Below are 13750 nucleotides of genomic sequence, written 5' to 3'. Positions count from 1 at the left end.
CTGGGGGGATCCTAGTGTTGACTTCTCCCCTACAGGGCAGCAGTCATCTTGGTTGGGCAGACCACTCCCTTGACTGACAGCAGCATGAAAGGACATGCCCACCATGACTGCAGAGGGCAGAGTGAATAGATTAACAAACGGAGAAGACTGACACAGACAGCAGAGTCCTGGAAGTTTCGTAAAGACTGCCTAAGTTCAAACAGGTGGAACAGCTGACATCATTAGAGGCATATACAGAAAGAAACAAAACAAAACAAAAAAAGCAGTCTCTTACATTAAAAGTTCACACCACAAAGTCAGGAAGTCAAGACAGATTAATTTAAGAAGTAGAAGCAAAAAAGAAGAGTCTCACAAAAAAATGGGAAGCATAAGAAACACAAACCAATTGAAGGAAAAGGAGGAATCCCCACAAAGAAAACGAAATGAAATAGAGGCAAGTAAACTAACAGATATTGAGTTCACAAAAATGGTTCTAAAGAAGGTCAGTGAGCTCACTGAGCTTCCTGAGAATTACCAAAAACTGCAAGAAAACTATGAGGACTTTATTGCAAACCATATCACCATGAAAAAAGACATGGAAACTATCAATAAAAAACAAGAAGAAATGAAGAATACGATTTCTGAGTTAAAGCAGGCTTGATGAAGCAAGAATCAAATCAGTGAGCTGGAAGACAAGGTGGAAAAAGGCTCCCACCAAAAGCAAGAAAATGAAAAAAGATTTAAAATAATGAAGAAGTGCTGAGAAAAATGTAAGACAACCTGAAATGTAATAATATCCATATAATAGGGATACCAGAAGGAGAAGAGGATGGGGAAGGGATAGAGAACCTGTTTGAAAAAGTAATGATGGAAAACTTCTCTAATTGGAGGAGAGGAAAAGTCAGACAAGTCCAGGAAGCACAGAGGTTCCCATTCAAGAGGAACACAATAAGGCCCACTCCAAGACACATCGTCATTAAAATGGCAAATATCAAAGACAAATAGAGAATCCTAAAGGCAGCAAGGGAGAAACAGGTAATAACAAACAGGGGAGCCCTGATACAGCTAGCAGCTGACTTCTCAACAAGAACACTACAAGCCAGAAGGGAATGGCAAGGAATGTTCCAGGAGTGAAAAGCAAAGGCCTACAACCAGGACTGCTCTGCCCAACAAGGCTCCCAGTTGAAATGGAAGGGGAAATAAGGAGTTTCCCAGACAAAAGAAGGTTAAAAGAATACACATCCACCAATAAAGCACTACACAATATGCTAAAGGGACTGGATGAAGAAGGTGAAGGAAAAAAGTGAGAAAGAGAACACAGGTACAAAGGGAAAAAATGAATAAGTACCTATCAGTAGTAACTTTAAAAGTAAATGGACTAAATACCCAAATCAAAAGACACAGGATAGCTGAAGGGATAAGAAAACATGACCCACCCCTATGCTACCTACAAAAGAACCACCTCGGAAAAAAGGACCGACGCAGACTGAAAGTAAAGGGATGGAGAAAAATATTCCAAGCAAATGGACAGGGAAGAAAAGCAGGGATACCAATACTTATGTCAGACAAAATATATTTAAAAACAAAATCCATAAAAAGAGACCCAAAAGGACACTTTATAATACTCAAAGGAAGAACCCATCAAGAAGACATAAACATTGTAAACATATATACACCTAACATAGGAGAACTACCATGTATAAGGAAAAACCTGGAGGACTTCAAGAAAGATGTATACAGCAACACACTGATAGTAGGGGATTTTAACACCCCACTGTCAAAAATGGATAGATTTTCCAAACAAAACATCAGCAAGAGTATTGTGGAACTGAAAGATGCATTAGATCAAATGGACTTAACTGACATATATAGAACATTTCATCCCAAAGAAGCAAAAAACACATGCTTTTCAAATGCACATGGAATATTTTCAAAGATAGACCACATGATAGGACATAATCCAAGCCTCAACAAATTCAGGAAAATAAAAATCATAACAAACATTTTCTCAGACCACAAGGGCTTGAAACTGGAAAGCAACATAAAGGAAAAGACTCAAAACCACTCAAACTCATGGAGACTAAATGATACACTATTAAAAAATGAATGGGTCAATAATAACAGAAGAAATCAAAAAGTTTCCCAGAAACAAATAAAAATGAACACACAACAGTCCAGAATGTATGGCACAGAGCAAAAGTAGTCCTGAGAGGAAAGTTCATAGCAATACAGGCCTACCTAAAAAAGATGGAAACGTTTCAAATAAATGACCTAACCCAACAACTTCAAGAACTGGAGAAACAACAACAGACAAATTCCAAAGAAAGTAGAAGGAAGGAAACAATCAAGATCAGAGCAGAAGTGAATGACACAGAGACTAAAAGAACAATTCAAAGGATCAACCAATCCAGGAGCTGGTTGGTTGAAAAAATAAACAAAATCAACAAGCCTTTAAGCAAACTCATCGAGAGAAAAAGGGAGATGACCTAAATAAATAATATCATAAATGAAAGGAGAAATAACAACTAATACCGCAGAAATACAAAGGATTGTGATAAATTAGTATGAGCAACTATATGCCAATAAATTTGAGAACCTCAATGACATGGACAAATTTCTAGAACAGTATAACCTTACAACACTGAATGAGAAGTAGAGAGCCTGGACAGACTGATAATAGCTGGTGAAATTGAAGCAGTAATCAAAAAACTCCCTGTATACAAAAGCCCTGTACTGGACAGTTTCATAGGAGAATTTTACGAAACATTTATGGGAGAGTTAACCCCTGCCCCTCTCAGACTATTTAAAAAAATTCAAGACAATGAAAGATTCCCAAAGACTTTGTATGTGGCCAGTATCATCCTAATCCCAAAACCAGATAAAGACACAACAAAGAAAGAAAATTACAGTCCAATATCGCTGATGAACATAGGCGTTAAATCCTCAACAGAATATTGGCAAATGCATCCTGCAATACATTAAAAAGATCATCCACCACGATCAAATGGGATTCATCCCAGGGATGGAAGGATGGTTCTGTATTCGCAAATAAATAAACATGATACATCACATAAACAAAAGGAAAGACAAAAACCACACCATTATCCCAATAGATGAGAAAAAAATACATTTCATAAGTTACAACACTCATTTATGATAAAAACACTCAGAAAATGAGAATAAAGGGACATACCTCAATGTAATAAAGGCCATATATGAAAAACCTGCAGCCAACATCGTACTCAATGGGCAAAAACTAAAAGCTTTACCACTAAGATCGGGAACAAGACAAGGATGTCTGCTTCCACAACTTCTATTTAACATAACATTGGAAGTCCTAGCCACAGTTGTCAGACAAGAAAAAGAAAAAAGTATCCAAATGGGAAAGGAGGAAGTAAAACTATCATTGTTTGCTGATGACATGATAATGTACATACAAATTCCTATAGACTCCACCAAAAAACTCCTCAACCTAGTAAGTGAATTTGGAAAAACAGCAGGATACAAAGTCAATATTTAGAAATTGAAGGCATTATTGTACACCAGAAATGAAATATTAGAATAAGAAATCAGGGGAAAAACCCCATTTGCTTTAGCAACTAGAAAAATAAAGTACCTAAGAATAAATTTAACCAAGGAGGTAAAAGACCTTATGCAGGAAACTATACAACACTAAAAAATGAAATTAAGGAAGACACAAATAAATGTGTTCATGGATTGCAAGAATTAACATCATCAAAGTGTCCATACTACCCAAAGCCATTTATAGATTCAACACGATTCCTATTAAAATACCAATGACGTACTACACAGAAATAGAATGGATATTTCAAAAATTTATGTGGAACCATAAATGATCCCAAATAGCTGCAGCAATTTTGAGAAAGAAAAACAAAGTAGGAGGGATCACAATACTGGACACGAAACTACATTACAAGCCTACTGTAATCAAAACGGTCTGGCACTGGCACAAGAACAGACACATCGATCAGTGGCACAGAATAGAAATTCCAGAAATAAACCCATGTCTCTATGGTTAATTAATATTTGACAAAGGGGGCAGAAGCATAAATTGGAGTAAAAATATCCAATTCAACAGATGGTGTTGGGAGAGCTGGACAGCTACCTGCAAAAAATTGAAATTTGATCACTAATTGATACCATACACAAAAATAAACTCAAGATGGATAAAAACCTTAAATATAAGCCATGATACCAGAAAATTCCTAGAGGAGATCATAGGCAGAAAATTCCTAGAGGAGATCATAGAGGAGATCAGATATCCCAAGCAGCAACATTTTCACTGATATGTCCCTTAAAGCAAGGGAGATAAAGGAAAGAGTAAACAAATGGGACTTCATCAAAATAAGGAGCTTCTGCATGGCTAAATAAAACATCAGCAGAATGGAAATGGAACCAACTGTATGGGAAAATACATTTCCCAATGATACATCAGATAGAGGTTTGATCTCCAAATTATATAAAGAACTCATATGACTCCATTCCAGAAAGACAAACAATCCAATTAAAAAATGGACAGAGGAACTGAACAAACACTTTAACAAGGAAGAGATACAGAGGGCCTAAAGACATAGGAAAGGATGCTCAGCATCACTAGCCATCAGAGAAATGCAAATCAAAACCACAATGATATACCATTTCACATAGGTCAGAATGGCCATCATAAACAGATAATAAACAAAGGGTGGTTGCCAGGCTGTGGAGAAAAGGGAACCCTAGTACACTGTTAGTGCAGCCACTGTGGAAAACAGTTGAGATTTACTCAAAAAGCTAAAAATGGAACTGCCGTTTGACCCAGTAATTCCACTTCTAGGATTATACGCTAATAATCCCAAAACACCAATCCAAAAGAATTTATGCACCCCAATGTTCATAGCAGTATAATGTACAATAACCAAATGCTGAAAGCAACCTAAGTGCCCATCAGGAAATTAGCGTATCCAAAACTATGGTACATTTACACAACAGAGTACTACGCAGCAGAAAGAAAGGAAGAGCTACTACCCTTCACAACTGCATGGATGGAACTGGAGAGCATTATGCTAAATGAAATAAGCCAGGGGTGAGAGACAATTACCATATGATCCCACCTATAAGTACAACCTAATCAACAAAACAAAGAAAGAAAAAAAATATAACCAGCAACATTGAAAGAAAAATGAAACCAACAGAATCATGAAGGAAGGAGGGAGGGGGTGGGGAAGGGGAAGGGAAGCGCCAAGTCAAGAAACACATATAAAAGACCAATGGACAAAGCCAAAGTAGGAAAAGATTCAGGGAGGGAGGGTGTGAGAGTACAGTGGAAAGTGGTCATGGGATAATGGAAACAAATGTATTTGAACAATAAAAAATAATAATAATAACAATAAATAAAATATTCTAAAACTATGTATGGTGCAAGATTGGTGCTTGAAATATGGGAATTATACTGTAATTTATATGATTGTCTAATCACTATTCTCTCCACCTTAACTTATATAAAGTAATATTAAATGTCAACTTTATTTGAATAATAAGTTTTAAAAAATAATTTAAAAGATGGTTATGGTGACTGCTTAAAAAAGAATTACTTAGGTTATTAATTTTCAGTATTTCTTGTATAAGTATTTAAGGCCTCAAACTTTCTTACTGAATTCAGCTGTAACACAAGTTCTCTTATTTCATTTTGTTATTGTTCAACCTCAAATACATTTGAGTTTCATTGTGAAATAATAAAGAAAATCAAGCTGACAAAGACCTTGCTCAAGTTTGTGCCAGTCACTGTTGTTCCATCACTAGGAACATTGGCATAGAAGTGGAACAAGCCAACAGATGGAAGAAAGGGTCAGTATAATCTTTTAAATACATTACAGGAGTATTACTCATTGCTTATATGTTTCAAGGTTAATTACTTAAGACCAACATCTAGGGGGGCAGGAAAGGGCAATACTATGACATGCCCAGGAGAAGAACTGAAAATATTGGTGGAAAGCATGAATGATTTCCACATTAGGTAAAAATTTCTTTCATTCTTGCTTTCCTAATATAATTCAAACAGGAAACATGTTTGTCTTTTAAAAAAAAAATTATTATTTGGAAGAGGAGAGAAGATGGCGGAGGAGTGAATGGGAGTCACGCTGACCTCCTCCCAAGACCAAACAGGAATTGCGACTAAATAGTGGAGTAATCACCTGGAAAACAATGGAACGATAGTGGGATAGAAGCCTTGAAGCCGCGAACAGGGGATTCGACTCTCACACATCCCAATGGGTGAGAAATGTGGTGGAGGCTCGAGAGGGTGGGCTGGCTGCCCATGGGCACTGGCACCAGAGGGACATTGAAATGGCCAGTTAGCTTACCCTGAGAAGAACAGGGTCTGAATCATAAACAGGGACCCCTAAACTACAGCAGCTAAAACCAAGAAAATACAGACAAAACGTAACCCGAAAAAGCTTACGGGTGCTCTCTGCCAGAGACAGGTGGCTGGGGATGCAAAGAGACATTTAAAGGGCCAATGCAAAAATTGCAGTGGCAGCCACCCTCCTTGATCTCTGGGTAGAGGTGGCAGCAGGGTGGCTGGTGCCTGGGAAAAGACTGGTGAGGAAAACTTTGTGAAGAGAACTGAAAGTGCGGCCAGTGGAGCCCGGGTGATAACGCACCTCCCACTCTGCAGCTACCATCTTGCTGAGGCATAAGGGAATCAATTAACCTGCCTTTTGTGAGCTCCACACACAGCTTGTGCATGTGAGCTGCAGGGCTGAGTGCAGACTGGCTGGGAGAGCCTTGAGGAAAGACTGGAGATGGAGGAATTGGGGAAAGAATGGGAGGAGGAACCAGGGAGTCCCGACTCCATCCCCATTCTGTAGTCTCCATTCTGGGCAGGAAAAGCATGCCCCCAAAGAGGCAGAGGAGGGGCATGCATGAAGCAGACTGCCCGCGATTGAAACCCAGTCCGCACAGGGGGTGGATCCTTAGCCGAAGGGGTCACAGAACTGCCCAGAGGCCCCTGGGGAGAGTCTGGAATGGAGGCGTTGGGGAAAGAATGGGAGGAGGAACCAGGGAGTCCTGACTCCTTGTCCTTACTGTAGTCTCCATTGCGCGGGTAGAGGTCACACCCCCAAAGAGCCAAAAGCCGAAAAGCACACATAGACACCCCAAATACACCCAGTGCAGGTGAACACACTTGTGTCGAGTGACCGGCGAGGGTTGGCGAGCATGTGTGTGACCCGCACGGGCTGGCAAATGCTTGCACCGGCTGGCAAGGCCTCCCACAGATTGGCACCAATACGGCCTGTGAGGGAGTGCACAGAGCAGCAAGGTCAGGAGTAAATTGACCCACCCAACCGCAATTGTGGAGCAGCCCACTAAATTAGTAGATCCCTGGCCGAAGTGGTCAGAGAGTTGCCCAGAGTCCCTGGAGGAGAGACCGGAGACAGGATTAACCGGAGAGTCCTGGAGCTGACTTCCTCCCATTTCCATAGTCTCCATTTGGGGAGGGCAAGCAATGCACCCAAAGAGCCAAAAGCAGGGAAAACACACAATAGAAGACCCTAAACTGACCAGTGCCAGGGAGCTCCCTGGCCAGGGGGGCCAGATGAGTACGTGAGGTTGCGAATAAGCCCCCTGGTCTGGGGCAAGCACATGCGAGCCCATCAGGGGGGGATCTTGCCACACAGGGAGGCAGCTCAAGGAGGCAGTGTGAGAGTGCAGAAATATCCCCAAAAATAGCCGAGCCCTGACCGAAGGGGTAACAGAGCTGCTCCAAGCAGGAGTCAGACACAGACAGTAGATTCCTGGAAGTCTCAAACACACAACTCAAGGTCTTATAGGGTCAACAACTGACATAATCAGAGGCAGGCCGAGAAAGAAAAGTAAAGAACAAAAATACTTAACAGACTCTCATAAAAATGGGAAGAAAAAGAAGTTCCCCCCCAAATGAGTGGAAAAGGGGACTCCCCACAGAGAGAGCTAAATGAAATAGAGGCAAGGGAACTATCAGATACTGAATTCAAAACAATGGTTCTAAGGAAGCTCAATGAGCTCAGCCAGCTCAAAGAGAACTATGAGAAACTGCAGAGAAACTATCAGGATCTTACAGCAAACTATATCAGCTTGGAAAAGGACATAGAAACTATCAAGAAGACACAAGAAGATATGAAGAATACCATTTCTGAATCGAAGAACACAGTAGAAGGATTCCAAAGCAGGCTGGATGAAGCTGAGGATCGAATCAGTGAGATGGAGGATAAGGTAGAAAGAAGCTCCCAGAAAGAACAAGAAATGGAAAAACGGCTCAAAAAGAATGAAGAGGCATTTAGGGAAATGCAGGAAAACCTGAAACCCAATAATATCCATATAATAGGGATACCAGAAGGAGAAGAAGAAGAGCAAAGGATACAGAACCTCCTCGAAAAAGTAATGATGGATAATTTCCCTAATTTGAGGAGAGAAAGGCTCTCATGGATCCAGGAGGCACAGAGGACCCCACTCAAGAGAGACTCATAGAGGTCCACTCCAAGACACATCATCATTAAAATGACAACTATCAAAGACAAAGAGAGAATCCTCAAGGCAGCAAGGGAAAAGGAGAAAGGAACATACAAGGAGTCCCCGATATACCTAGGAGCTGACTTCTCAACGGAAACACTACAAGCCAGAAGGGAATGGCAACAAATAATCCAAGCCATGAAACGCAAGGGCCTACAGCCAAGGTTGCTCTACCCATCTAGGCTCTCCATTAAAATAGAAGGGGAAATACGGAGTTTCCCAGACAAGAGAAGGCTAAAAGAATACATCTCTACCAAACCAGCACTCCAAGATATGCTAAGGGGACTGGTTTAAGCAGAAGAAGGAAAAGAATGAGATAGAGAGGAACACAGGTACAAAGAGAAAAGATGAGTTTCTATCAGTAATATCTCCCAAAGTGAATGGACTAAATGCCCCAATCAAAAGACACAGGGTAGCTGAATGGATAAGAAAACATTACCCACACATATGCTGCCTACAAGAGACCCACCTCAGAGCAAGAGACCTACACAGATTGAAAGTAAAGGGATGTAAAAAATATTCCAACACAATGGACAAGAGAAAAGGCCGGGGTTGCCATACTTGTATTAGACAAAGTAGATTTCAAAACAAAGGCCATAAAAAGACATCCAGAGGGGCACTTTATAATACTTAAAGGAAGAATCTATCAAGAAGACTTCAACATTGTTAACTTATATGCTCCCCATATAGGAGCCCCCAAAGATATAAGGAAATTGTTGGATGACTTCAAAAAAGATATAGACAGCAACACACTGATAGCAGGGGATTTCCACACCCCACTGTCAAAAATGGACAGATCTTCCAAATAAATCATTAATAAACATTGTGGCGCTGAATGACACACTGAATCAAAGAGACTTAACTGACATATATAGAACCTTACATCCCAAAGAAGTAAAATACACATTCTTTTCAAATGCTCATGGCAGTTTTTTCAAAGATAGACCACATAATAGGACACAAAGCAAACCTCAGCAAATTAAGGAAAATTGAAATAATACCAACCTTTTTTTGGACCACAAAGGTTTCAAAGTGGAAATCAATCTCAAAGAGAAACTTCAAACACTTGCAAACTCATGGAGACTGAAGTGTAGACTATTAAACAATGAATCGGTCAGTAATGAGATAAGAGAGGAAATAAAAAAAATTCTGGAAACAAATGAAAATGAACAGACAACAGTCCAAAACCTATGGGACACAACAAAGGTCGTCCTGAGAGGGAAGTTCATAGCAATACAGGCTTACCTAAAAAAGATAGAAACATTTCAAATAAAAGACCTAACACTACAACTTCAAGAACTGGAGAAACAACAACAAATAAATCCCAGAGCAAGTCCAAGGAAGGAAATAGTCAAGATTAGAGCAGAACTGAATGACATAGAGACGAAAAGAACAATTCAAAGGATCAACCAATCCAGAAGCTGGTTCTTTGAACAGATAAATAAAATTGACAAGCCTTTAAGCAGACTCATCAAGAAACAAAGGGAGAGGACCCAAATTAATAATATCAGAAATGAAAGAGGAGAAATCACAACTGATACCACAGAAATACAAAGGATTGTCAGAAACTACTATGAACAATTATATGCCAAGAAATTTGAAAATCTTGATGAAATGGACAAATTTTTAGAAAAGTATAATCTTCCAGTACTGAAGGAGGAAGAAACAGAAAGCTTGAACAGACCAATAACAGCTGGGGAAATTGGAGCAGTAATCAAGAATCTCCCGGCACACAAAAGCCCAGGGCCAGATGGTTTCCCAGGAGAATTTTACAAAACATTTAAGGAAGAGCTAACACCTGCCCTTCTCAGACTATTCCAAAAAATCCAAGAGCAGGGAATCCTCCCAGACTCTTTCTATGAGGCCAGCATCACCCTGACTCCAAAACCAGATAAAGACCTTACAAAGAAAGAAAACTACAGGCCAATTTCTCTGGTGAACATAGATGCTAAAATCCTCAACAAAATATTGGCAAACCACATCCAGCAATACATTGAAAAGATTATCCACCACGATCAAGTGGGATTCATCCCAGGGATGCAGGGATGGTTCAATATACACAAATCAGTAAACGTGATACATCACATAAATAAAAGGAAAGACAAAAACCACATTATCATCTCGATAGATGCAGAAAAAGCATTCGATAAGATACAGCACCCATTTATGATCAAAACACTCAGCAAAATGGGAATAAATGGGGCATTCATCAACGTATTAAAGGCCATATATGAAAAACCTACAGCCAACATCATACTCAAAGGGCAAAAACTGAAAGCTTTCCCACTAAGATCGGGAACACAACAAGGATGTCCGCTCTCACTGCTTCTTTTCAACATCATATTTTAAGTCCTAGCCACAGTGGTCAGACAAGAGAAAGAGGTAAAAGGCATCCAAATAGGAAAGCAGGAAGTAAAGCTATCATTGTTTGCAGATGACATGATAGTGTACATAGAGAACCCTATAGACTCTACCAAAAAACTCCTCAAGCTAATAAGTGAATTTGGCAAAGCAGCAGGATACAATGTCAACATTTAGAAATCAAAGGCATTTTTGTACACCAGCAATGAAATAGAAGAGGGAGAAATCAGAAAAAATACCAATTGATATAGCAAGAAGAAAAATAAAGTACCTACACATAAATTTAACCAAATACGTAAAAGACCTGTACACAGAAAACTATACAATATTGAAAAAAGAAATTAAGGAAGACACAAATAAATGGAAGCATATACCGTGCTCGTGGCTTGGAAGAATTAATATCATCAAAATGTCCATACTACCCAAAGCAATTTATAGATTCAATGCAATCCCTATTTATATACCAATGACATATTTAACAAAAATAGAACAGACATTTCAAAAATTTATATGGAACCATAAATTACCCCGAACAGCCTCAGCAATTTTGAGAAAGAAAACCAAAGTAGGAGGGATCACAATACTGGACATCAGACTCTACTACAAAGTCACTGTACTCAAAACAATCTGGTACTGGCACAAGAACAGATCCATAGACCAGTGGAACAAAATAGAAAGCCCAGAAATAAGCCCAGGTCTCTATGGACATCTAATATTTGACAAAGGGGGCAGGAGCATAAAATGGAGCAATAATAGCCTCTTCAACAAATGGTGTTGGGAGAGCTGGACGGCTACCTGCAAAAAATTGAAATTGGATCATCAGCTGACATCATACACAAAAATAAACTCAAGATGGATTAAAGACTTAAATATAAGTCGCAATATCATAATAGTCCTAGAGGAGAACATTGGCAGGAAACTCTCAGATATCCCACGCAGCAACTTTTTCACTCATGTCTCCTAAAGCAAGGGACATAAAGTAAAGAATAAACAAGTGGGACCTCATCAAAATAAGAAGCTTCTGTACAGCTAAAGAAAACATCAGCAAAATGAAAAGGGAGACAACCCTATGGGAAAATATATTCGCTAATGACACATCCGATAGAGGTTTGATCTCCAAGATATATAAAGAACTCACTCGACTCCACTCCAAGAAGACAAACGATCCAATCAAAAAATGGGCAAAAAACCTGGGCAGACACTTTTCCAAGGAGGAGATTCAGAGGGCCCAGAGTCATTTAAAAGGATGCTCAGCATCGCTAGCCATCAGAGAAATGCAGATCAAAACCACCATGAGGTACCACCTCACACCAGTCAGAATGGCCATCATAAACACATCAATACGCAACAGGTGCTGCAAGGCTGTGGAGAAAAGGGAACCCTAGTCCACTGTTGGTGGGAATGCAGCCTGGTCCAGCCACTGTGGAAAGCAGTGTGGAATTTCCTCAAAAAGCTGAAAATGGAACTGCCTTTTGACCCAGTGATTCCCCTGATGGGACTATATCCTACGAATCCCAAAGCACCAATACAAAAGAACCTATGCACCCCAATGTTCATAGCAGCACAATTTACAATTGCCAAGTGTTGAAAGCAACCTAAATCCCCATCAGTAGATGATTGGATCAAAAAGTAATGGTACATATACAGAATGGAATACTACGCAGGAGAATGAAAAGAGAACTACTAAACCGCGACAGCATGGATGGAACTGGAGAGCATTATGCTAAGCGAAACAAGCCAGGGGGTGAAAGACAAATACCATATGATGTCACCTATAAGTGGAACCTAACCAACAATACAAAGATGCAAGGAAAATATGACCAGCAACACTGAAAGGAAAAGAAATCAACAGAGAGAAGAGGGAAGGAAGCAGGGGGGCGGGGAAAAGGAAGGGAAGGGGAAAGTCAAGGTACATATTGCAAGGACTCATGGACAAAATCAAAGGGGAAGAGCTGAGGGAGGGACGGAGGAAGGGGGCAAGGGAAAGTGGTGGGGGGTAGGCAGAGACAAATATATTTGAAAAAATAAAAATAAAAGTTAAAAAAATTAAAAGAAATTATTATTTGGGGATATCATGTTATGAAAACATTTTGGACTGGTTTATCTAAATATCTTTATAAGGAATAGGCAGTATAAATGCCACATAAGCTGTTTCCAATTAATAGAAATTTAGATGATAAAAACCTCTATGATATCGTGAAATATTTGGTTCTTAAAAATACAAGTGAGACATTGCTGTATAATAGCCATACATTGCCAAGTTGCAGCATTATCTAAAATCGTTGCTTTTCTAAGATGTTTCAAATACATTTTTGTGTTTACACTTTCAGTATTCTTTGTAATAGAATATGTGTACCTTGATATACACCATGCTACTGAATTAAGTTAAACCTCAGAAAACCTGAGGTAATACAATACTACTGGGACAAGTTTAAACTACACTTTTTTCTCTTTTTCTCCAAGTGAGAACAACCCCTTCATTTTGAACCCAATCGTGGCAATAGAAGAAGTAAATCAGAATCCTATTTAAAATTAAATTTTAGTAATCTGGAGATGTAAGTTTATACATCAAGTGTTCTCCTTAAAGTTTCCGTAGGGCGCTGTCTTTCTGCCCTGCAAAACTATTAACTGCAAGTAATATGATAAAGGTATGATACACAATTATGAGAAATAGTTTGAAAGTTTTTACATTATCAAAACCTTGTACTTGCTAAAGTATATTTTTAGTTAGGTAGTTTATGAAAGAATAATGGAAAGACCATTTTATATACATCTTATTAATAAAATGAAGGCAAAATTATTTAAATCTGAACGAAATGTATTTTGGATTTGGAGTTCATTTTACATTTCTACTTATAAAAGG

The 13750-nt window shown here is 39.2% G+C and overlaps 1 protein-coding gene across 1 annotated transcript in view; it reads right to left on the bottom strand.

The window, feature by feature from the left end:
• The window catches only part of SPTA1 (spectrin alpha, erythrocytic 1), a 161308-nt gene that overhangs the window by 77867 nt on the left and 69691 nt on the right, over positions 1–13750 (bottom strand). The gene's annotated exons all lie outside the window — the stretch shown is intronic.

The sequence above is a fragment of the Pteronotus mesoamericanus genome, unplaced genomic scaffold, assembly GCF_021234165.1.
Source record: "Pteronotus mesoamericanus isolate MK-2021 breed Mesoamerican mustached bat unplaced genomic scaffold, CSHL_Meso_final scaffold_705, whole genome shotgun sequence".
NCBI lineage: Eukaryota > Metazoa > Chordata > Mammalia > Chiroptera > Mormoopidae > Pteronotus > Pteronotus mesoamericanus.
The sequence above is the reverse complement of the archived record's forward strand: the minus strand, read 5'-3'. Positions and strand labels throughout refer to the sequence as shown.